The sequence below is a fragment of the Rhinichthys klamathensis genome, unplaced genomic scaffold (genome assembly GCF_029890125.1).
Source record: "Rhinichthys klamathensis goyatoka isolate OS25496 unplaced genomic scaffold, OSU_Roscu_1.1 h1tg000042l_1, whole genome shotgun sequence".
Classification (NCBI taxonomy): domain Eukaryota; kingdom Metazoa; phylum Chordata; class Actinopteri; order Cypriniformes; family Leuciscidae; genus Rhinichthys; species Rhinichthys klamathensis.
In genome coordinates, this window is record NW_026606589.1 from 2,295,947 (window position 1) to 2,321,373 (window position 25,427).

Consider the following 25,427-nt stretch of genomic DNA (forward strand, 5'->3'; position numbering starts at 1 on the left):
TGAATCTACCTTTTCTGTCAAAGATACTAGAAAAGGCAGTATCCTCACAATTATGTTCCTTTTTAGAAAGAAATGGTATCTGCGAGGATTTTCAGTCAGGATTTAGACCATACCATAGTACTGAGACAGCTCTCATCAGAGTCACAAATGATTTGCTCTTATCATCCGATCGTGGTTGTATCTCGCTATTGGTGTTACTCAATCTTGGTGCTGCATTTGATACTGTTGACCACAACATTCCTTTAAATAGACTCGAAAATTATGTTGGCATTAGTGGAATTGCATTAGCATGGTTTAAATCATACTTATCTGACCCTTACCAGTTTGTAGCAGTAAATGAAGAGATGTCTTATCGATCACAAGTTCAGTATGGTGTACCACAAGGCTCAGTACTAGGACCGTTGCTGTTCACTCTGTACATGCTACCCTTAGGAGATATCATTAGGAAGCATGGCATTAGTTTTCACTGTTATGCTGATGATACTCAGCTCTATATTTCTTCACGCCCTGACGAAACTTACCAATTCACAAAATTAACGGAATGCATAGCTGATATAAAAAATTGGATGACTAGTAATTTCCTACAACTTAATTCTGAAAAAACAGAGATTCTAATTATTGGACACAAAACGTCCTCTGATTATCTAATCGATGTCGGGATAATTCCAGTTTATATGGTTACGCCGAAGCGATACAATTCTGTATTATAAATTTTAAGGCCAGACAAGTAGTTTGTTGAGGGTTGGTTTTTTAGGGAAAGACTACATGCCTGCACACATATATTCAAATGCGCATACTTATAGAATTAACTCTTAATAACGCATGTGCACGCCATCAGCGTTCTCACAGGTTCGCGTTTTTAAAGTTTGCGTAGAGAGAACTTAAGAGTTTTCTGTTAAAACGGTGTCGTGTTAGCGGCCCCTAAGTTAATAACTAATGATCGTTGCAACGGAAGTGAATCAATTAAAACTAACTTTAGCTGGAAAATAACTTTATTCTAGCGCTGTCATAAAGCCAAAACAATCTCTGTTACTTTAATTTCTTATCATCACTGTAAAGCCGATTTAGAACAATCTACATTGTTAAAAGCGCTATATAAATGAAGATGATTTGACTTGACTACTTGAAGCATCTTGAACACACTGACTAGGGCTGGGCGCTAAAACGATAACGATAATTATCGCGATATAATTTTTATGGATAAAACGATATCAAGAGGTCGATAAATATTCGATAATGTTTATGCGCCAAAAGCAGAACGGATGAGCAGATGCGTTTACGGTAGAGATCCACTTTTGCGACACGACTGTCGCTTGGTGTCGCGACGCCTCCCCACATTTGTACTTTGATGGGCGTTCCTCAAGTTTACCGCTATGGGCGTGGTTTTGAGCCAGCGGCCAGTCTAGAACAGAGGACCTGCGAGAGACTTCCCCCCGTCTCCACATGCTCTACTTCTATTGGATAGTCGTGTCACGTTCAACGGAATTCATTTGCATAAAGATGGGCATCGGCCAGCTTTTTGACGCGGAGCATTTTTCCAAATGAAGCGCCGCCTTCCCGGGATGCTTTGCGGGCGCGTTAAAGTCGCGTGACGTCACCCATAGGAATAAAGCGGAGCGCGGCGCGACAGAAGTATCGCACGGACAAGTGGATCTGCACCCTTACTCTGATCGGCCTCGCTCACGAGATCCAGTGAGAAGCGCTTGAGTTCAGCGAAGAACACAAATGTCCAGTTTAAACCAGTTTAAAGGCAGATGAAACACTGCTGACAAACAGGAGAAACACTGCACGCAACGATACAGTCAGAATCTGAATTGATACTGAATCCATTTAGCCTACCATGGATTTACTGTAACGTTAGCCTAGTAATATTAACTGCACCATGAAATGTGGGATATACATATTGAATAGGGGTGTAACGATACACGTATTCGTATTGAACCGTTCGGTACGAGGCTTTCGGTTCGGTTTTCGGTACGTATTTTTGAACCGAACGGTTCGTTGGACCATTTTTCCTGCCGACCAAAATTTCATTATTTCAAATGTAGGCGCGTCACGCGTGGCAAGCGCGCTCATAATGTAAGAGACGCTGGCGTGACCACAACATTGCCCAACATCAAATGGCAAATGTAATGTAAGCGGAACGAAACTGAGCTACTCGTTATTTTGTGGTTGACGGACGGTTTATCAGTTTGGACCAATGCAGCGCGAGCCGATCTTAATCAAGCAGCACTGTTACTACACAGCCAAATCCAGTAAAGAAAGCATTTGAATTCGCCACTGAAGTAATAACATCGCTGCGAGATCTAGTGAGAAACATACACATTTCTCCGTTATTAACGGATCAAACAGCGCTGACGTGGAAGGAAGAAACATTGTGCCATGAATGAACTATCCAGTGTCCACAGATCAGCAACATTCACCATGGATTTACTGTAGTAACACTACTAACTGTAACCATGGAAGTTTGGCAGGAATAGTAGGCTATAATGCTTTCAAGTAACATCACGTCGGTTTTATTTTGACATTATGAATACAATTGCTGCCCTCAAATGTTAATCTAAACTAAAATAAACCTTTGTTTATAACTACTACAATATTACATTTCATTTTGTCCAAGGAGCTGTTTTGTTTTATAAGCTCCTAAGGAAAGTCAAGTATAGCTCCATCATTGCTCAAAGTTAAAAAATATCATACTTTATGATGTTAGTTTTAATAAAAATATAATAACAAAAATTAAATCAAGGAAATTTCTCTGGCATTTCTTTCTTTTTGCTGTATCGGAAACGTACCGAATCGAACCGTGACACAAGTGTATCGTATCGAACCGAACCGTGAATTTTGTGAACTGTTACACCCCTGTATAACGAATTGTATAATATTATTAATGTAGACAATGTATTAAATGACTAATGGAATATAATTACAGTATTTAATAATGTATTTAACTGTTAGGCTACTGTTTTTCATACAAATACCATAGAAACCATAAAGTTACATTTTGCCATGATAGTGAGGTACTAAGTTATAGGCTATGCCTGGTTTTATCTGTGGTTATCATGATCTAAATGCATGATACTGGATGACCAATGGTTAATTTTAATAAAACTCAAACAGGCAGAATATTACATTTTACCAAATAAAAATGTGGTCGTTACATTTAAAAAAAAACAGATGTTACTGTTTTTGTTAATGAACATAAATTTAACATAGTAGTATTAGCTTGAGTTAGGATGCAGATTTACTGTCAACTCACTGTCAAATATGCATTTCGAGACAAAACATGTAATTTGAATATTGCAGCCTGCACTGCAAACTGTGCTGAAGAAATATTTTTCTATTCAGATATTTATTTTGTTAAGGAAAAATGACAAATGTTTGAATGTTCTACCTACATATTTGTGAAATGTTCACCTGTTTGGCAAGTGTTTGTCATGATATGTTCTGACAATACAGAGTAGTTTAAAACCACAATTAACGCTCTGGTTTATACAACTTTCACTTAGGAGCAAAAATCTGCCTTTAAACTTGAAAGAAATAAAGATTTGACATTTATCGTGATAATTATCGATATCGACTGATATAAAAAATTATCGTGATACATTTTTTTGGCCATATCGCCCAGCCCTAACACTGACTATGTCAGGAATTACTTCTTTCTCCTTCCTTCTGTTCAAGAAGTTTTTTGGCACCAGGAACTCATCTGACTGCAACTCTATTTTTTAATGTGTGGCAAGAATCTTGAGAGATTCTTCATCTCAAGTTGAATGGCAGGCTTGAATGGCAGGCTTGAATGCCCTTCATAAGATCTACTCCTACTCCTGAGAAACGGATGTCAATCTCTTGCATCATTTGGTCAAGGCAAGGGTAGTACAATGTACACATGAAGTCATGTGAAGAACTGATTTCTGAGGTTGTCCTACATGCTATTTCCACCACATAATCATCAAGCCTCTCCTGTTTCTGTCTAAAACCTGCAGAAGGTTCTGGAATGTAATTTACCTCACACAAGGCCTTTGTCTTTGAAAATAACTAGCACTCTGAGCTGTGCGTTGTTCTTTAAGAGAATCGTAGACTGCTGTTTTGTATTGAACTGCTTGTCCCAGGTCTAGGGTTTCCCTCTGCAGGAATTTGTGGAGGCCTTCAGTGATGGATAGAAGTCTATGAAACATCAACAGCATGTAGACAGTGTTAAAGGGGTGTATTACTGCTTTTTTTCTTTGCATGATTGCGTTTATGGGGTGCAATATAACATGTCTTCGTGTTTTTTTTTTTAAAGCCTTATTTTTCATAAATTTCACCTTTATTGTAAGCCGCTTTCTCCTCTGTCATTTAAACGACCGGTTGACTTCCTGATTCTATGAAAACACTCCCTCAGAAACAGGCAATGGGCTCACATTGGTTTGTTGGGCCGGTGTGTTGTAATTGGCTAAACTGCGTAGTGCACGTTGTCCGGAAACTTCACGCCCATTACCTTTACGGGCGAAAGTTGCATGTGCTCCGGTCAAATGTAAATAATGGTGTCAATACTGCCGTATCAGTTTGAGCCAGAATCAGACCCAGAAAGCGGCAATGAAGAGAGTCAAGCAGAACCTCCCCACACACGGCTCTTACAAAACGTTTCTGAATGGTAATTTTTTTTTATTATTATTATTATTATATTCTATTCTATTCTACTATTATTATATAAGAATTTCGATACGCTGTTACTTGAAAATGCTACTGCTGCTTGTTAGCTTTTGAGATACGGTTTTCTCCTGATTAAACATTTAATATAACTGAATAAATGACTGAGTAATACCGTTTTTTAAATTTATTGTTTTATCGATATAATGAACAACCGTTTATCTATTCACAAAACTTAGTTTACTCAGTGTATCGTTTTCTTTAGGTGTACATGTGGCAATGTGTTAAAATATCTATAACAGTAATACGTATGTAGATAAACAATACATAAAACCTGTAAACAAACCATACTGTACACTTTACATATACTTTTTTGAACTTAATACACGTTTGTCTTATACACACAAAATAGCATCGAACTAACTGGCTACTATAAACAAACAGAATTGGCATTGGTTTACGTTCTTGGTCAAATCGAAAAATTACGTCATAAAGTATACATGGAAAATACATTTACAAAATTAGTACATAATTACAAATTCAGGTCCAAAATGTTTGTACGCGTTTGTCATAGACACACGAAATAGCATAACTAAGTGGCTACTAAAGCCAGCGCTGGCATTTGTTTACGTCCTTGATAAAACTAAAACATTACGTCTGAAATTATACATCCAAATACATTTAAAATTATTAAGTCTTACTTACAGGTTGTGGCCCAACAACTGCTGCCTCTGGTTTTAAAGTTGGAACTGCTTCATGTTTTAATAACAGTTTCTTGTTGAATCCGGCATTGAATTCGTGGAGATTCTGGAAGCTGTCTTCCGAAAAATGCGCAGCACAGAGAGCTAAATTACGATTGTAATTTTCAGGAACATAATCAAACATAAATTTTAGCCATTGTTGACGAACTACAGCGTCCGTGGGAAGCCCGAACACAGAAGACCTGACAGCTGGGTGAAAATAACACACTTTCGACGGCATGGCTACAGCTCTCCACTATAACTCTTCCTCTTCGACAAAGCCGCAGAAATATGGCCATGCCCCCCTTTTGGCATATTCCGAAGGGAGGGTTGATGTAAATTTATGGGTTAGTTACGTATAAAACCCGGGAAGTATCTCGTTGTAGTCCCATTCGAGTTGTTTTTGTAGGCATTAAACTTCCTGATTTTTAAAAGACGATATCTCTGCTTACATTGAACTTTCAGTGCAGCAACTTTGCACATACTGTTCATGCACCAACAGCAACATTACACACTATTTAAAATGAAAAAAGTGAAATTGCAATAAACCACCCCTTTAAAGTTGCTGAGTTTGGACTGGAGGCCTACAGCCATTGGTGTTTTGTCAAGATATTGCAGAATAGCACAGCAATTGTCAATTACAGCACTCACAGACTTCATCTGACGTGCCCAATGTGTTGTTGACTGCTGTGATTGTATTCCAAGCTGTTTTTGACATCAGTAAACTTTTGGTGATTATCTAGAGATGCACTGAAAAATTAATAAAGGCTCTCCAGTAAATCAAAAAAGTTGGTGGCTTCTGGTACAAGATTTAATTCATGTGCATAGCAGTGAAGGTACACTGCTTCTGGATGACGTTCTCTGAAACGGACCTGTCCGCCTCTCACAGCTCCACTCATGACTGCAGCCCCGTCATATGCTTGTGCAACACACAGAAGATGGTCATTTTGCTGAAACCAAGGAAATGTTCCTTGATTCTGCCCTCAGACGTAACGTAACGCACACATACTGCCAGTTGTTCTGAGTGCCTGTCCCGTGCCTCATCTGTCTTCAGAGTATACATCTTTGATTTTCTCATTTCTTTTATGATGCTTTCTGTGACCTCTTTTGTAGCTCTTCCAGCATGTCATGGAAGCCTTATGAAGGCTACTTTGTTCATGCTCTCTGAATGATTCTAAAACGCTTTTCCAGTTGGAGAAACCTGCACTTGTTAATGTGTCTTTGCTGTTTCGAATATGATGCTTCCCAAAGAGACGACAAGAAAAGCAGAATGCAGAATTTCTGGATACGGAATACTCAAGCCACTGAAATTCATCTAGCTAATTCTTATTAAAACTAAATCTCTCTGCTGTGTTCCAAATTGGGTAAAGGGATAATGCTGAAGCTTCACATGTTTTGGGCCTGTCTGTAGTGTTCCTAGATCATCCCTTTCACTTTCTGCCCCTCTCTGTGTTTCTGTTGCTAAAGCCTCTTCTTTCCTTGCTGACTCATCTGAGACATGGTAAAATAGCAAGCTCAGCTCTATTATTGTTTTAATAAATAGCCTTCACTTAACAACAAGATTTTTGTAAGAATAGATAAACAAGGTGAATAAAGAATCTCTATAATAACAAAAAAAACCTTCATCCATTCTTCATGCACATATTAAATCTTACTTTATACATGCACTCACACACATAATAAACACTTAAAGCCAAGTATAAACACAGAGCTCTATACACTTACATTTTTGAAGGAGCACTTGTACATGCATTTACACAGCACTTACAAATTGCATAAATAATCTTATGAGACTAATGTATCAAATATAAAATTTGGAATACAGAAATATGAAATGATGAAAAAATTAGTACTTTGAAATATGAAAGTAAAATTGCAGAATGAGAGTATAGTTCCATGTCAAATCAGCCTAGAAAATTGCCATATGAAAATATAATGTTGTATCTGTTCATTTCAGGTGACATGATGAAGCCCTCTGGATGGCTTATATCCATCGAGGGACATGTCGTGATGGGCCCACACCCTTTCTTTTTACACGGAGTAGCTGCTTTCTTCAGCAGCTATTACGTCTTCAACCTTGAGTATCCTGCCGCTGGATCGTCGACGCTGGAGTTCATTCAAAGGTATTTTATAAAGATCACATTTAATCTTGTAATTCACATTATAGTACAGGCTTCCAACTCAATGATTGTCTTGAGGTCTAAAATGCTGATAAACGAGGTACCTGAGGCTAGCCTGGTGAGACCATGCCGATCTCGCGAACTCATTCAATTTCGCTCTGAAGATCAGTCTGGTTTTCTACACGTTATGCTGACAAATACCTGCCCGTCCAATCACAGCTATTTATTTTGTTTTGGGGCAGGCTATGTGATGATGATTTCGAAACGTCTATTGCGAAATGCGAATGTATTGAATGAAGTAGATGAAATTTTCTTTAAAAGCAGAACAAAATGCTCTCAGGCCCTTAATTGAAAAGGATGTGTTTGTCATACTTTCAACAGGGTTTGGTTTTAATTTACCAACTGGCCAATTGCGTGAAGATGCATTTCAGTGGCGGCGCACGTTGATGGCCTCTCATAGTAGAAAATAAACCACTTTGCCTCAGGCAAACCTAACCTGAGGCACCTTGGCTAAAAATGGCTAAAAGAATTATGGTGAGAGTAAGATCTAACAAGTTTGGATTATAAATCTATTAGGGTTTGATGTGGGGGAAAAGCAGAGCAAAAAGCACACCTTGATAAATGCTGTCTGCAATACATACTGTAAGTCTATTTAAAACTGAAACTATCTTTGCTTATTAACAGGTGCTGAACAAAATCCTGAAAGAGGCTCAAAGACCAAGAAGCGGACAACAATGAACCCTCATGTGAGCACCCTTTTGAGAAAACGTATTGACTTTGAGTGGGCATCATAGTTTTTTTTGCAGCGGTAGTTGTCAGGCTCAGTTTTGAGCCTTGTTCTTTTTGTAATTTTTCAAGACAACTTTGCACAACAAGATTTTTACACAATGCTGTTGCGTGTGGACTCATTATAATGTTTGAGACTGAGAGGAGCGCCTGACCCCTTTACGACATTCCTTCATCGCTCTCTCCCTTGCTCTCTTATCTTGCCATGAAGGCCTCATTCCCATCCAATTTTAGCATGACTTCCACAGTATACATTGTAAATTCACAGTAAATTATTGTCAACTTGTACATTACTTTCACAGTACATACTGTAAAAGTACAGGGCCTTGTTGTAATGATGTACAGCAAAAGATTGTAATTCCCCAGTAATGTACTGTAATATCACAGCAATTGTTTGCCATTGAAGCTGTGAAGTTACAGTATACAGTTGTGCTTTTACAACAATGCATTGTAATATCACAGATATAAAATTACAGTAAATTGTTGTGAGTATATTTCACAGTATGCTGTAATCCTTAATGTGAAAATCATGCAAAATTTATCCAATTATTTATTGTAAATTCACAACGAAAAATTTTGCAGTGTGGCTGGGGGTGTTTTACTTCCATTTTAAGTTTCAAATAAATTAATCTAGTAAAATACTACACACCAACAACCGCCTGGCTCCAAAAGATCTAATCTCATTGTGTCACGGTTCTGTCACTACAGTTCTGGTTATTCTTGGTTTTGTGACAGAGCTGTGACATGCCTGGTCTTGTGTTTATGTTATGGTCTTGTTGGTTGTGAGCACATGGCTATCATGTGATTTCTGTGTGCCATGTGCTCTTGTCGATGTTCTAGCCCCTCCCATCTTGTTACCTCGTTATTGGTTTATTTGTCCCACCTGCTTTCCCTCGTTTCCCTCCTTGTTTGCCTTCCTATTTAGTCTCCCTGTGTTTGCTGTCTGGTGCTCGTTCGTTGTTTAATGTTACCTGAGTTTTGAGTTGTGTTTGTTCTTTGCCTGCTGTGCCATGTTCCTGGATTCTGTAATTAGTTCATGAGACCTGTATTTCTTTGTTTTGGTTGTTTGATTTATGTTTTACTTAATTAAACACAACTTCTCCTCTGCACTTGAGTCCTCGCTCCATTTCCCACAACCCATACGTAACAGAACGAACGAGCCATGAAGAGGACTCAGCGGAGGAAGAGGTCGAGGGGGTCACCTGTTCTCCCATTGTCATGTCCTTCATATGAACGGATGGTGAGATTTAGGGGAGTTGATCTCTCTTCGGCAACTGGAGGCAAAGGTGTGCGACTTTGCCCAGAAATTTTCTGCAGCGGCAGAGGGATTAAATCTTGGTGATGCAGCTTTGAAGGATCTTTTTAACCATGCCCTTGATGACCCAATCCCTTTTGAGATTATGAGAGATCTGGGGGAATTTTCGTTTAAGGAGTTCATAAGACTCTTAGAACGTCTTATAGATCCTCCTGGTTCTGTGAGATGGGAGAACCCATCTTCGATGGTCCAGGAGGACCCAAGTTCGGGGGTCTCAAGCCTTGTGGTCCGGGAGGACTCGTCTTCAGTAGTCTCTAACCCGGTGGTCCGGGAGGAATCGTTTTTGGGGGTCCCTGTGCCGGTGGTCCCAGTTCCGGTGGTTCCGAGTCCGGTGGTCCGGAGACGGAGGAGAAGAAAGGCCTCTTCAACAACTGGTCCGGTGGTTCCTAACCCAGAGACCATCCCGGAGGTAACTGTCATCCCTGACTCGCCGCCCAGGCGTTTCGCCTTGCCGGCCCCGCCCAAGCTGCTCGCCTTGCCGGCCCCGCCCAAGCTGCTCGCCTTGCCGGCCCCGCCCAAGCTGCTCGCCTTGCCGGCCCCGCCCAAGCTGCTCGCCTTGACGGCCCCGCCCAAGCTGCTCGCCCTGACGGCGCCACTCAAGCGCCCTGCCCTGACGGCGCCACCCAAGCGCCTCGCTCTGACGGCGCCATCCATCAAGCCTGAATCTGTTCAGGTCAGGTCTACGGTTCCAGAGACAGTTCACGTCACGTCTGCCCAGTCAGAGATTGTTCACGCCCCATCTGCCCAGTTAGAGACTGTTCATGTCCTGTCTGTTTGGCCTGAGATGGTTCCTGTTTCTGAGCCGTTGTCTGTTCCTGAACCAATGTTTGTTTCTGTCCCTGTGTTTGTTTCTGTTTTTGTGGCTGTGTCTGTTCTGGTGTCTGTCGCTGATCCGAAGCCTGTCCCTGAGCCGGGGTCTGTTCCAAGGCCGGTGCCTGTTCCTGAGCTGGTGTCGATTCCTGATCCAGTGTCTGTTCCTGAGCCGGCGTCTCCGCCGTGGCCGCCCGAGGGGTTGTCTCCGCCTTGGCCGCCCGATGGACTGTCTGTTTTGTCCTGGCTGTCCGATGGTCTGCCTGCTCATCTTGGCCACCGTGCACAGCCTGGTCCACCTTGATCCTTGCCAGGACTCCTGAAAAGCTTGAGGGTCCTTGGCTTAACCCTCCCATCCCTCCCTGGTCAAGTTTTTGGACTTTTGTAAATTTTTATTTATTTTTTGCTCCCTGTTTGCTCCCTCACTTTTGATATTTGTTTTGGTTTCGTGTTGTGGTGTTTTTGGGTTGTGTCTATCTGGTGTTCCTGTCTCGTTTTATGTCTCTCTTTAGGAACGCCAGGTGGCGTTCCTTTAGAGGGGAGGTAGTGTCACGGTTCTGTCACTACAGTTCTGGTTATTCTTGGTTTTGTGCCAGAGCTGTGACATGCCTGGTCTTGTGTTTATGTTATGGTCTTGTTGGTGGTGAGCACATGGCTATCATGTGATTTCTGTGTGCCATGTGCTCTTGTCGATGTTCTAGCCCCTCCCATCTTGTTACCTCGTTATTGGTTTATTTGTCCCACCTGCTTTCCCTCGTTTCCCTCCTTGTTTGCCTTCCTATTTAGTCTCCCTGTGTTTGCTGTCTGGTGCTCGTTCGTTGTTTAATGTTACCTGAGTTTTGAGTTGTGTTTGTTCTGTGCCTGCCGTGCCATGTTCCTGGATTCTGTAATTAGTTCATGAGACCTGTTTTGTTTGATTTGTTTTACTTAATTAAACACAACTTCTCCTCTGCACTTGAGTCCTCGCTCCATTTCCCACAACCCACACGTAACACATTGTCTGGATCGTACAGACGCTTAACTTCTCATCGATGGTTGGCCAGTTTATTGAAACTTGCCGGCCCAGAAAAGTTATTAAAGACATTGTTAAAATAGTCCAAGTCAGGGACGTGCACAGGAATTTTGTGGGGCAGTTGCTCTGACCTGAAAAAGGGGCACCCCCCCCCCCCCCCCCCCCCCCCCCAAAAAAAACTCACGGGCTATATGAAGGAATATATTAAATTGAATTTTGCCCATACAAATTGCCTTATCTGATCATGTTTATGTCCAAACGCAATGCCTCATATTATGGTCTTATTATTATTTATAAAGATTGCAAAACGTCAGAGATGACAGGTTTATGATATACAACTTTGTAAACAGTATACAAAATGTATTAACAATATGTTAATGTCACCAAAATACACATGAGAAAAAGAGTTCCTCATATTATTGTTTATTGTCTTTTTAAATTATTATTATTTATTTTTTAATTTGAAAATAAATAATCTGGATTGAATTGACAGATGGGGAAAAACTCGCTTCTAATAATAAAAAAAAACGCTTAGATTTCGGGAAAAAATACAATCCTTCAGTGCCGATCCTGACCTCCCTGGGGCCCTAAGCAAAATTCTGCTAATGGGCCTCTACCTGACCCATGATGTCATGAGCTATGTAAACCATTTGCCATTGCCACAGTCGCACCTGACACTTCAGTGCTCCCAATACAATCCTCCCTCCTTTAAACAAAACAGTCAAAGAATAAGTACAACAATAGTATAGAACAGAATGAGGTTCAAACAAACAATATTTATTGAATAGAGTATTTTCTATAGAATGTTAAGATAACAAGTGAATATTATTAAGTAAGTGAATATTAACGTAAACATAAATAAGAAGAAAATAATAAATTATAGCCCTGAGCTTTGGCTTTTGGGATTAACTTTGGTTCTCTCTACAGCCTGGGCATTTTCGGCATCAGTATGATTTTTTTATTTATTATTATGCATGTTGAAGCAATTCTTGATTTATGGTTATTATTTACTGAGGGATGTGCATCCATATTGACCAGTATGTCCAGCTAATCAACATTTTAAATTCAATATAGCCTATAAATCAATAGTCAATCAATGTCAAATTGTCATTGCTTTCTATCTTGCATAATTAGTGTAGTAGTTGTTTAGAGTTTTTAACACTGAGACTAGATAATCAGTGTCTTGTTTTAAAAGTATAATGTGTACTTTGATTGGGAGTGCCATCATTCACGTGCATATATTGTACAGTATGTCTGGTCTCCACATATTTCTGCTTGAAAAATGCGCGTTTCATTTCGTGCACGCGCATTTGAACGCACGATAATACACACGACGTGGTTATGTTTTCTGAGCTGCAGTAAACAAACACCGTTGCACTTTGTCGTTTATCAAAAACAAACGTAATAAATAATTGTATTTTACTCTCACTTTTGTCAGGCACAAAGTGATGCAAGAGATGCACTGCCTGCCCAGCTAGGTTAGCAAGACCGAAAAACATCAAACTTTGCTGACATCAAACTTAGAGAGCAGAGAACACAAGTTTACCTGATTGTTGTTCCCGCAATTCACTCTAATGTTTTTTTCTTCTTCCTCTTTTCGTGACCAGAAGGATAGTGTCGCTTCATTTTGTCATGGATGTTGTACACATTAATTGACGCGCTATGACACGAGATGGAGGCGGGGCCTTAAGTAATTTGCGTGGCCCTACGCCGGTCGCGTGCAGTCTATGGTCGCGTGCAGCGCTACAGCCATGTAAACAGTTTGCCCTTCCCTTACTGACTTTCACTTTCGGTGCCCGAATGGAAGTGAATGAGGCTTTGCGATTTTTTTTATTTTTTTATTATTATTTTAATATAGGCCTACGTGAAATTCTGCATCCATTGTACGATTTTTTTTTTTTCTCGGAAGGGCAACCTGAGTCGAGAAGGGCATATGGGCAGTTGCCCGGGCAACCTGAGCAACCCCCCTGTGCACGTCCCTGGTCCAAGTGACTAGTGGCTCAATCTTAAGTTTATCAAGCGACTTTATCAATACTTTTTGTGCGCAAAAACAAACAAAAATAACGACTTTATTCAACTATTCATTTCCTTCTCTGTGGGCCTCGAGTTAGTTCACGTAGTGTAACACACATCACACACATGACCAGCGTTGGCCAATAGTGAGCCTACGTGTGACGTACAACACAGAAGCACTGCGCAGTTACACTATGACCCCTTTTCCACCAAGGCAGAGCTGGTGCTGGTTCGGAGCCAGAGCCTAGTTTCAATTCGGTTCTTTGTTTTTCCACACGCAAAGCACCAGCTCCGAACCAGGAAAAGTGGTTCTTAAGTAGCACCAAATCATTGCTGGTCTAGAACAGAGCCAAGTAAGAACCGCTTGCGTCAGGGGCTGGGGGCGGGGTTACCGTGACCAACAAGACGAATAGAAACTTGTGACCGCCATTTTTAAATAGCAGCTAGTCGAGCTAATAGCAGCTTGATTATAATATCCGTCTATGTAAGTTACGGCGAGCTGCACAAACGCGTTGGATTCCGATGTATTTTTGCAAACCCATGAGCATCCATAGTAACGCAACGTCCGTTATTTGTTGATGGCTTGTTCGAGATGCATCGGAGCGGCGCGGACCGATCGGAGCTGCGGGAGTGTTTGGAGATCATACGACTCCTTGTGCTTTTGGATCGCTTTCGCAGTGCTTTGATGTCATGCGGCGATCGATCAGCGAGAAGCCGATGCATCTCGAACAAGCCTGGCGTGTTTGTGTTTGGCGCTACCGCACTAGCGTTGCTGGGCAACATGAGACGTATGCAGTGACGTAAGATCTGGCTCTGTTGTGGCTCTCTAGCCGGTGGAAAGGCAAACCGGTTCTTAGTAAGCTTGTCAGTCGAACCAACTCCGAACCAGCTCTGGCTCTGGCGCTGAACCAGCACCCGGTTCTTGTTGGTGGAAAAGGGGTATCTGTGAACTAACTCGAGGCCCACAAAGAAAGGAAATGAATAGTTGAATTAAGTCGTTATTTTTGTTTGTTTTTTGAGCACAAATAGTATTGATAAAGTCGCTTGATAAACTTAAGATTGAGCCACTGTAGTCACTTGGACTATTTTAACAATGTCTTTAATAACTTTTCTGGGCTGGCAAGTTTCAATCCCTTAGAAGCCTATGGAGGAGTGATCCAGCTCTCAGATTTAATCAAAAATATTTTAATTTGTGTTCTGAAGATGAACGGAAGTCTTACGGGGTTGGAACAACATGAGGCTGAGTAATTACTGACAGAATTTTCATTTTGGGGTGAACTATCCCTTTAAGACGTTACAGAATCTCTCAATATTCGAAGTGCAAACAGAGACCATAGACACAACTAAACAGTCCAGTGATGGCTATTGGGAGACAGACTATTGTATTTATGCAGTCTAATTTGTGCGCATCAGGTAGCTCGTGTTTTACTTTTACTTTCAAATTCACGATCGCGTGTACTCCATGTATAGGGAGCGGCAGTGCTGAGCGCATATTCTACAAAATAAGACATTTATCAGACGTTTAGGTTCTGTTGCGCAACGAATCCTCCGCCATCGTCACTCGATCAGTGAACTGTGATTCCTGCTGCACTGATTGCGACGGCAACTCGTGCTGGATGAGCAGAGCAGACTTTTACATTAGTTTATAAAGGTTTTTATTTTTTATAAAAACAGCAAAATTACAGTTGAGGCGAATGTGAGTGTGAATATTCTATGCTTATTTCACCGTCATGCTCCGTCATGGCGATATCACGAGACAGCTTTTCACTCGACGGGAAATCTCGTCACATTTTAGTCAACACCGTGCACGAGCGTGAATCCCGCGATATCCACCTTTGATCTCACAGGTTTCTGATTCACTGCGGGAAGAGAAAACTGTCCATCTAGTCTGCAGTTTTTTCACTCCTCCCCTCACTACAGCCGCCTACACTAGACTACATTTCAGGCGAGGCAAGGCGCATCTCAAACAAGCCTATTGTATATCCCCAACAACGAGTAAACAGAAATGGCGACTGCAGTCACTCTGGCTCACTCAGGGCGGGATCTATGCTAATAGGGCAGATCGTCACCAGTCATGGGCGGGACTTCTGAAACTTCATGGGCGGGAGGAAATCTGAAACCACGTGTTTGGAGAGATTGTTAATTATTTATGGGGATTATAAAAAAAGTATTGGGTGGATTTTTATAATTATAGGCTGGTTGTTTATACACACTGAAGACACACATCGGTGTTCAAACACCTTGTAAAATGAATTTTGCATAATAGGTCCCGTTTAAAGACTGACTGTAAACATTTGCCAGCATTAGGCAAAGTTAGCAACAGTCTCACAGAGACGCAGCATGCAGCGTAGCTTTCGTTTTGTGTGGAAACAGGGCGGAAGGCAGTTTTGAAGTTTTACAACCTGCTGAGGGAAATTATAGGAATGAATCTATGAACTAATTAATTGTATGAATGTATTTCTGAAGGGAATGACTGGTTTTAATGGAATTTTCTTTTAATCTTAATGGCATGTAATGCCTAATAAAGCAGTGTTTATTAGCGCAGCTGCATTGTGTACAGCCGTTACCAGGGCGACACCTATAGTCAGAGAGTGGATTTACCTGTCTGCTTTTTTGTTAAAGGGGTCATATAATGGTACCTGCACTTTTACAAGTTGATTGTACTGAAATGTGTGTTGGCAGTGCCTGTACACAACCATCATAAAATGATAAAAATCCATCCAGTGTTTTTGTTTTAATCTCCTTTTATGTTTTCCCCTGCCTCAAATTGAGCCGTTCGACCGTGTGACGTCACACGCTCGGAAGCCCCTCCCACGATTGTTGATTGACAGGAGCGAGTCAACACAGACCCGCCCTCGCTTGTGAACCAGCTGTCAATCATAGTCTGCGCGGACAGGCGCGGCCATTGTTGATATGCTGGAGCACTGTCTATGAGCAGAATGGCGTCTAAGCGATTGTGGTGTTCTGTTCTTGGGTGTAATAACGAACACAGCAGTCATTTTAATGTTCCTAAATCCGAACCGCTGAAGACGCAGTGGCTGTGTTTGTTTTCGAAGGGAATATTCCCCACGAGCAACGTCAATGCTTTCATGTTTGCGCGAATCATTTCACACACCAGACTGCTTTATAAACGAGGATCAGTATAAAGCTGGATTTGCTAAGAAGCTGCTCATGAAAAAGCATCGGTACCAGATATTCGTGTTCCTGCTGAACCTCCAGAAGAACGGAAGTAAGTGTAACGTCTTATTAAACTTTATATTAATATATTAATCTTTGCAAATCGCTAGCTGCACGCTTCACAATGAATGCGTCTAAGGTTTACACTCAGGGTACATTAAGGCATGTTTTCTATGTATGATGTTCTCAATATAATTCATAATCCCACGTTTATACTGAACAACGCGTTATGGTTATTGAGTTATTGAGTTACAAACGGTGTACACAGAACAGAGGGGCGGAGTCAGCAAAGCTCATGATCATTTAAAGTCATATGCACTGAAACGGCGTGCTGAAAACAGAGCTGTTTTTGACCAGGTAAAATAAGTGTTTTCTTACAATACTAATGAGAATTTTTAATTAAAGTATATTACAAACTTTTAATTTAGACCCTAAAGAATCATATTAGCTTGTACAAAAATGGCATTATATGACCCCTTTAAGACCAATGCGAAAAATTGCATTGTGCTTCTAATTTTATTTGTTGGTTGTTGTATATAAAATAAAATTATGTTTGGGTGTGTGTAAAGGCCGTACACACCATGAACGATAACTATAACAATAACTACACTATTAACCCCTTACCTCCTGAAGGCATTTTTAATGATTTCACATGATTTCAAGGGGCATACTTAAAAGTAATGGCTAATAACACTACCAGAAAAAGGTATCAGCAAGTACATACTCTTATTTAACAGAAAGTAAAATAAGAAAATAGATTTTGATCATTTTGGGGGGTTCTTATGTTACACTATTACAACACTGATGAGAAAATGTAATGAAATGTATTTATTTATTTTGTTATTTTTCATGCTTGACATTGACATGATGTCAACTGCATCTGGGCCAAATGTTGTGTTGATATCTCAAAGCAATCAAAAGTTATGGCATTTGGAACCATGGTAGCCTTTTTATCAAAAGTCCAAAAACCAATCCAAACAAGTGATCTGTTCAATAGGCAGATCATGATGACAAGAAATCGGTGGTCAGTATCGACTGCAAAAATGCTGATTGGAGCATCCCCACCAATCAGTTTAAAAAAAAACATTACTATAGGTCAGATGTGCTGTGAACCTTTGACTGTTAGATTCAGCTCGACCTTGTGAGTGAGACTGGACCGGATGTAAAATTGCACGGTCATTCTATCACTCAGGAGATTGAACAGCAGGACTAAGATTTACCAGAGAGAACCACCACAAACACACACACACACACACACACACACACACACACACACACACACACACACATACACATACACACACACACACACTTTTACAGTAAACCTGAAACCCCAAAGGGATCTTATGTAACAGTACTCAAGAGAGACTTGCATGGCACTAGAACACTCCTCATCAAATGCTTTTGTTTGCAATCCAGTGTCATTCTGTATTATGCCAAAATAATATTTCCAGAAATCCAACAAAAACTTGACAGGAACAAAAGCAAGTGACAGCCTTTCTAAAAACTTCAATGTAAACGCCTACATAGACAGTTGAATTTGGGTGAATTGAATTAACTTGGCCCTAACTCAGACTGGTATATTTCAAATTCTGAAAATTGTTCCATGAAAAGTTCATTTTCTTTATAAAAAATGCTAAAACAGGTTGCTGCTGGACAATAATAATAATAAAAAACATCTGCATAAGTGAACACAATTTAGATCAATGGTTCAACTAGTGCCTAACTGCCTAATTCAACTAGATTTTACCAAGTGTAAGAGAAGAAAAAGTGTTACTTACTGTAGCAAAAGATATGGAAGACATTTTGCTTCTCCCTTGATAAGTATCTTGCTATTCCAACTATGAAAGATTATTTTTTATTATTTATTATTTTGCATTCAGATTTGTTTTTTTTTCCCCAAGAACAGACATGCGACTCATTTTTGGGTCACAACATATGGAATCTTATGGGTAGCAATATTCAATTTGAAATGTAATATGCAAAATGGCAATGCAATATGTAAAATGGAAATGTATTTCTGTATTTAAGAATATAAATTATTTTAAATTCTGTATATTTCCGTACCAAATGTGCAAAGTTTGGAGCAAAATATAAATTCAATTTATATTCAATATAATTTACATTTTCTACAGTTTTTCCTCTTTCTCGCCATCTCTGTTCGAAACCTGCAATTGCAGTCATTTGCGGAATTATCAACTTTACGTGAGTTGTGCCTCGGCACGGCACAGCGCAGATGAATACAATGTTTTGAGGAGAATGTGCAGCTGTCAGTCACCGCGCCGGTGTGGATACTGGCATTCGCAATCACAGATTATTATTTTTGGAAGTATGACCAATATAATAATTTTCACCCTAAAATGTCATCTGAACAAGTAAGTAATATCCACTTTTGTTCTACTGACCAACTAACTGAAAAAAAGCATTGCAGTAAATCTATGGAGCTCGAAATGTGTCTTTATTACATGCGAGAAAATAAATTATCTGAGAGAGAAAAAAAAAGTTTGAGAGAAAAAGTTTTAATATCAATAGCAAAAAATATTTGAGACTAAAAAAAGTTGAGAGAAAGTATTAAAAAAATTAAAAACATAAAAAAATTTAAATTTGAATTTTTTTTAATTATTTCTGAGAAAAAAAATCTCTCTCAAAATACTTTGAAAAAAATCTTAAATATATATTTTTTGCTATCAGTGTGAAAATATTTTCAAAAAAAAAAAGTGTTTCTCTCAAACCGCTTTTCTTTGCTCTCAATGCAATTTTTTGCTCTCGTGTCAGGATTTTGCTTTCGCTGTGAAAATTGTGTCATGGGCGGGGCCACGTTCTTTTTTTCCTATTGGAACGTTCCTATTGGCCAGTCGGGTGAGCATCGTCTTGTCTTGGGAGTCGACTGTCGAACTGAATCATTACATCATTGTTCGCGTTCGGTTCACCTCAGATAGAACGATGAATCATTCATCGTTCCGCCTCTGTCTTAGTTGAGCATGGACACTCCAATGTTTGGGTAAGTTGATGACACACACAACTCGATGGGTAGCTGGCTGAGCAAGTTCAGCATCACTGAAGATTAAACATTAAAAAATAGCACTCATGCAAGTTTACCTAGCATGATGGCTAATTAATAATTAGCTTTACTAGCGATTAGCAAGCTAATAATATAATACACATTCATTCATGAATATGAGTGCTATTTTTAATGTTTAATCTTCAGTGATGCTGAACTTGCTTAGCCAGCTAACATCCAGTTGTGTCATCATCTTACCCCAACATTGGAGTGTCCGTGCTCAACTTAGAGCTTAGATCGGGCCCAAAAATTAAAGCCCGACCCTACCCGAGCCCGTGCACGTTGTGTCCGAGCCCGGCCCGACACATTAACTATAATTATGAGGCCGAGCCCGATTTAAACCTGACCATTTTAATACGTGGGTCGTTATAACTGACGTTCTCAACTACTTTCCATGTTACTTTCTCCTCCTCCTCCTCTGTTCTGCATCTCCAAATACTTTCAAGTTAGCCTACGTGTCGCCATCATACACATCAGCATAAATGCTCCTGATAAATTATTTGTTATTAAAGCATTAACACACAAACCACTGTTATAACATAAAATCAAGCAGGCTACTGCGTGCATGGTTTGGCATGACTGAATGCGCGCAAAGTGCGCTACTTTAAAAATTCCTAAAGCTGACATATCAGTTCATCGCGATCTTACACATCTCTGTTATTATCAATGAAGCTGACTGCACAATGAATCTTTCATAATATATAATTAAAAACATTTATAATATAAACACTTTGTTTGTTATAATTAGAGGATTTGCCAGCATACAGAATTCAGCTCTGAACAAAAAGTTCGTTTTGAGCGGTGAGGGGAGTAGCCTATATCTTAAATGCTTCTGATTGGCCATTGCGTTCAAGAAATCAACACATATGTCTGTGATTGGCTACATTCGCTCAACGCTGCAACATGTTATAAAACGAAACTCTGGCCTGTAAATCATTTGTATTTTGTTTTAGTTGTTCTTGTTGCTTTTCTGCAACAGATGAATAAAAATGTATTCGTTTTTATATGTTTTATTCATAGATATTTCTAGTTTGAGGGAGTCCTAAACTCCCACGAATTGTTTTATTCTCCCTGAACCCTCACACATAGAGTGAGTGCATTACAGCCCGCGCCCGCGCTCGCACTCAGCCATCAAATAATCTAGTCCCGCGCCGCACTCTTTTGCGTTGGGGGTGCACGTCTCTAGATCAAGGGCCCGGCCCGGCCCGAGAATTGTGACGGGAAATATCGGCCCGACATCGGGCTCGGGCTCGGGCAGAGAATCTAAAGGCAGAGGAGGCATCTATCTAGGTGAACCGAACAATGGTGTAATGATTCAGTTCGACTCCCAAGACAAGACGATGCTCACCCGACTGGCCAATAGGAACGTTCCAATAGGAAAAAAAGAACGTGGCCCCGCCCATGACACAATTTTCACAGCGAAAGCAAAATCCTGACGCGAGAGCAAAAAATTGCATTGAGAGCAAAGAAAAGCGGTTTGAGAGAAACACTTTTTTTTTGAGAAAATGTTTTCACACTGATAGCAAAAAAATATATTTAAGATTTTTTTTCAAAGTATTTTGAGAGAGATTTTTTTTCTCAGAAATAATTTAAAAAATGTCAAATTTATATTTTTTTATGTTCTATGAGAAAATACTTTCTCTCAAAACTTTTTTTAGTCTCAAATATTATTTTTTGCTATTGATATGAAAACTTTTTCTCTCAAATATTATTTTTTCTCTCATGAAATGCTTTTTTGCTATCAGTGTGATAACTTTTTCTCTCAAACTTTTTTTTTCTCTCAGATCATTTATTTTCTCGCATGTAATAAAACCACATTTCGAGCTCCATATAAATCACGCTGATTAAATCTAACGATCGATTATCATATCACGTCCAACCGTGCAAATTATACTTTGTTCTCAAATTGTTAAAGGGTTAGTTCACCCCAAAATGAAAATTCTGTCAGTAATTACTCACCCTCATGTTGTTCAACCCCGTAAGACTTTCGTTCATCTTCGGAACACAAATTAAGATATTTTTTATTAAATCTGAGAGCTGGATCACTCCTCCATAGGCTTCTAAGGGATTGAGACTTGCCGGCCCAGAAAAGTTGTTAAAGACATCGTTAAAATAGTCCAAGTGACTACAGTGGCTCAATCTTAAGTTTATCAAGCGACGAGAATACTTTTTGTGTGCAAAAAACAAACAAAAATAACGACTTTATAACGACATTTCCTTCTCTGTGGGCCTCGAGTGAGTTCACGTACTGTGTAACTGCGCAGCGCTTCTGTATTGTACGTCACACTTAGGCTCACTATTGGCCAACGCTGGTCATGTGTGTGATGCGTGTTCCGAAGATGAACGAAAGTCTTACGGGGTTGGAACAACATGAGGGTGAGTAATTACTGACAGAATTTTCATTTTGGGGTGAACTATCCCTTTAATGTTAACAACATCAGCATTGCGTGACTACATTTAAAGCCCTTCAGATATTTATCCTTGTACCGTACCGTACCTTTATTATTACCGTACCACCGTACCTTTATTATATCCTTGTACCTTTAATGTTTACAACATCAGCATTGCGTGACAACATTTAAAGCCCTTCAGATATTTATCCGTGTACCGTACCGTACCTTTATTATTACCCTACCACCATACCTTAATTATATCCTTGTACCTTTAATTTTTACAACATCAGCATTTCGTGTCTACATTTAAAGCCCTTCAGATATTTATCCTTGTTTTCGCATGGGCCCGGTTGCAGTCTCTTTTTCCAAACTCTCAGTCCAAAGTCTTTTGCATTTTACATCGGGTGAATCTCTAGTTGTCACTGGTGATTGTCGTTTGAACCTTTCTGGATCCACCATCAAATTAATAAGTTTAATTATATCAAGTGCTGTGAGAAAAGGCTATAAATCTCCACCTCCAGCTCCAGACTCCTTCTTTATGTGTACATATGTGACGTAATGACGCAAAGACATGCTCGAATTTCCCACAGAAATCCACCAGTACCACTGGAATTAAAAACATTATTACAGGCTTACCGCTTGGAATCGAGCTAAGGCAAGCAGATAGTTCTGAACACTGGCTAGTTATGTACTTGCTCAAAAATTTATTTTGGATCATTTTTAACCCAAAAATGTTATGGACTGGAGCTTTAACGTTTTATAAGTTGCAAAATTAAAATGTATTACAGAAATGATTAGATAAGTTTAACATGTGCAAGCAAAATTGTACATTGTAGCAAAATCATTTAAATGTTATTTTTCTTAATTGCATATACACTCACAGTTATCATACTTGCGATTGCATTATCATTATATGTCCCGCAATGAATGTAGCTAAAATTCTATGTGGAATTGAATATGCAATCTGAGCCAATCACATGTCAATCATTGCATCAAGGCAGGGCCAGGTGTTTGGAAACATGGTGGCAGCGATACATTTACTGGCAGATGAACAGAGAAATGTCAATGTTCCTGAAGATTATGCGTGTCCGTCAGTGATTTCATTTTAATTTGGCACCTTTGCAACGTTAAAACATAGGCTACATTTAAATTATATATTAAAACTAGTGTAGAAAATGGAAATTATATTACTGATTTTGAACGCTAGCATTTTTCTCCAAACATTGCACATTTGCTATGGAAAATGTCAATTTAAATATAGAAATACATTGCCATAAGCTTCCATACACATCAGATGCTTTAGATTATCTGCCATTTTTCTGCTTTGCCTGTAATTTCATGAGTCTGTTGGGGGGGGAAAGAAAGACTGAAGACTGCCAGGACCGGAAGAAAACACTATAGCTGGGGTTTGGCTTGTTGTTGATCTAAAGTTTCTGTTAAACAAGGTTTACAGCATCTTTGGCCAGCAAACAATCCCAGCCTGAAAAGCTCTATACACACACACACACACAAGGACAATGAGGGAAGTGTATTTCTGCTGAGCTGCCTCCTTCCCTTACCACAGGCAAAACACAAATCAATATATGAGATAGGAGAGCAGAAACCATTCTCCAGGTGCAGGAAACGCACACACCTGTGTGACTGCCAGATAATGCATCTGGTCATGCACTTGCACACTTGGATCTGGTTTAACTTTGTTCAAGCAAGATTAAAAAACGGGCTGTGAAAGGAAAAGGGAAGCACTAGACTCCAAGAGGAAGAGAGTTTCTGTCATGACTGAGGTTGCATTATGAGTTAGTCCAGACTGCTTCCACAGCAGTTTTACTGAGCTCCTTAAGCTAATAAAAACCAAAAGTGTTCAATGACTGCCAGATTTTGTTAGTGAAAATAATAAAGGTACGGTGGTACAGTACGGTTACAGCAGACAATCTACAGGAATTTCAATTAATTCCCGAAATTGTTATCACTTATAGGCTACATTATGCAACCCCATGACTGAATAAAAAAAAAAGAAATATGATTTCTCAACATGACAATCTGAACAACCAAGCGACGTTTAGTTAAAAATCAGGAATTGAGTCATTATTCTAAAACAATAGGAAGGATTTCGGAATCTGTTTCATCGACACAACTGTAATTAAATTATTAAAAGACGCACATATTCCGCCGATGAATCAGCCGGAGCGGATCGAGCCCATGAAAGCGGTCTGGTTGCGTGGCGGATTGTGCGCCCTCGACCGCTATTTGAATGATGCCCAAGGGATGTGCTTCAATATAGGTACTTCAAAGAATGTCATGCTACCATAGAATGTTTTGGCAAATAGATGAGTGACTTACTCCGGGCGCGGGGATCCAGCGATGGTGATGGTGATGATCTCGGTGTGGTGATGGATGAGATCCGCTGTGCGCTTTGGCCACCCAAATACAAAGTCCAGTTTACTACAAACACAGTTCAGTCAAAACATCAGCGAAAAGCATCAAAACTAGAGTGCGAATATGATGAAGTTAGTGTGGTAATAAACGAAGACGCCACGGAAACTTTAAGCGTCCGTTCACTCGATCGTGCTCGCGCGTTTCTTACCGTCTCGCCGGTTGAGAATGGAAACGCCTTTTTCTCCCTATAACCCCCTCCTCCTTCCCTCACTCTCTTTACCAGTCACACTGTCTGAATCTGAAGCCTCAAACACACACACACATTTTTCGGGCCTGATGTCACTTTGCTATCCGGTCAGATAATCCCTCCTCCTTTTTATTCCACACAATCCCACATCGTCATGCTCGCTTTGTCTCTCGCTGCAATAAATCCGCTGACAAGAGCCACCTTGCCGATATTTAAAATAAAATAAATTACACTATAATATGACAACAATTGTTAAACTAATTAAAAGAGAATTCCAGTGTTTTACATTTGGGAGGAGAATGGAATGTTCTGCGCCCTGCAGTACTGCATCTGCCCACAAGGGGTAGTACATTTATTGGCGCACAATGTCAACAAAAGACATGTGCGATTGTAACCGTGAAATTTATCTATCCATCCATCCATCCATCTAGATCCATCCATCCATCTATCCATCTATCCATCTATCTATGATCCATCCTTCCATCCACCCATCTATCTATCTATCCGTATAGTATATATGTCTGTTTAATTATCGTTTCAGATCATGCTTGTTTGTTTATTGATTTTTTCACCACATGTAAACAGCTCTTGATCTTGCGATGTTATATGGACGTGATTAAACTGTAGCCTACAGCTCTCTCGAGACTGTAAGTCTACCACAAAATACACATCCAAATATCGACTTTAGCCTACATTCATGAAAATTGAATACACTGCAAATCTAAAGAGAACAGAGTAAAGCATTGAAGCATTG

At 39.9% G+C, this 25,427-nt stretch overlaps 1 protein-coding gene across 1 annotated transcript in view; it reads right to left on the reverse strand.

Moving 5' to 3' along the window:
- The window catches only part of LOC130082266 (astrocytic phosphoprotein PEA-15), an 81,520-nt gene extending 56,862 nt beyond the window's left edge, over positions 1–24,658 (reverse strand). Inside the window, exon 1 of the mRNA XM_056247068.1 lies at positions 24,391–24,658. The gene's annotated coding sequence lies outside the window, so the exon portion shown is untranslated. The remainder of the gene's footprint in view (positions 1–24,390) is intronic.
- Between the last annotated feature and the right edge of the window lie 769 nt (positions 24,659–25,427).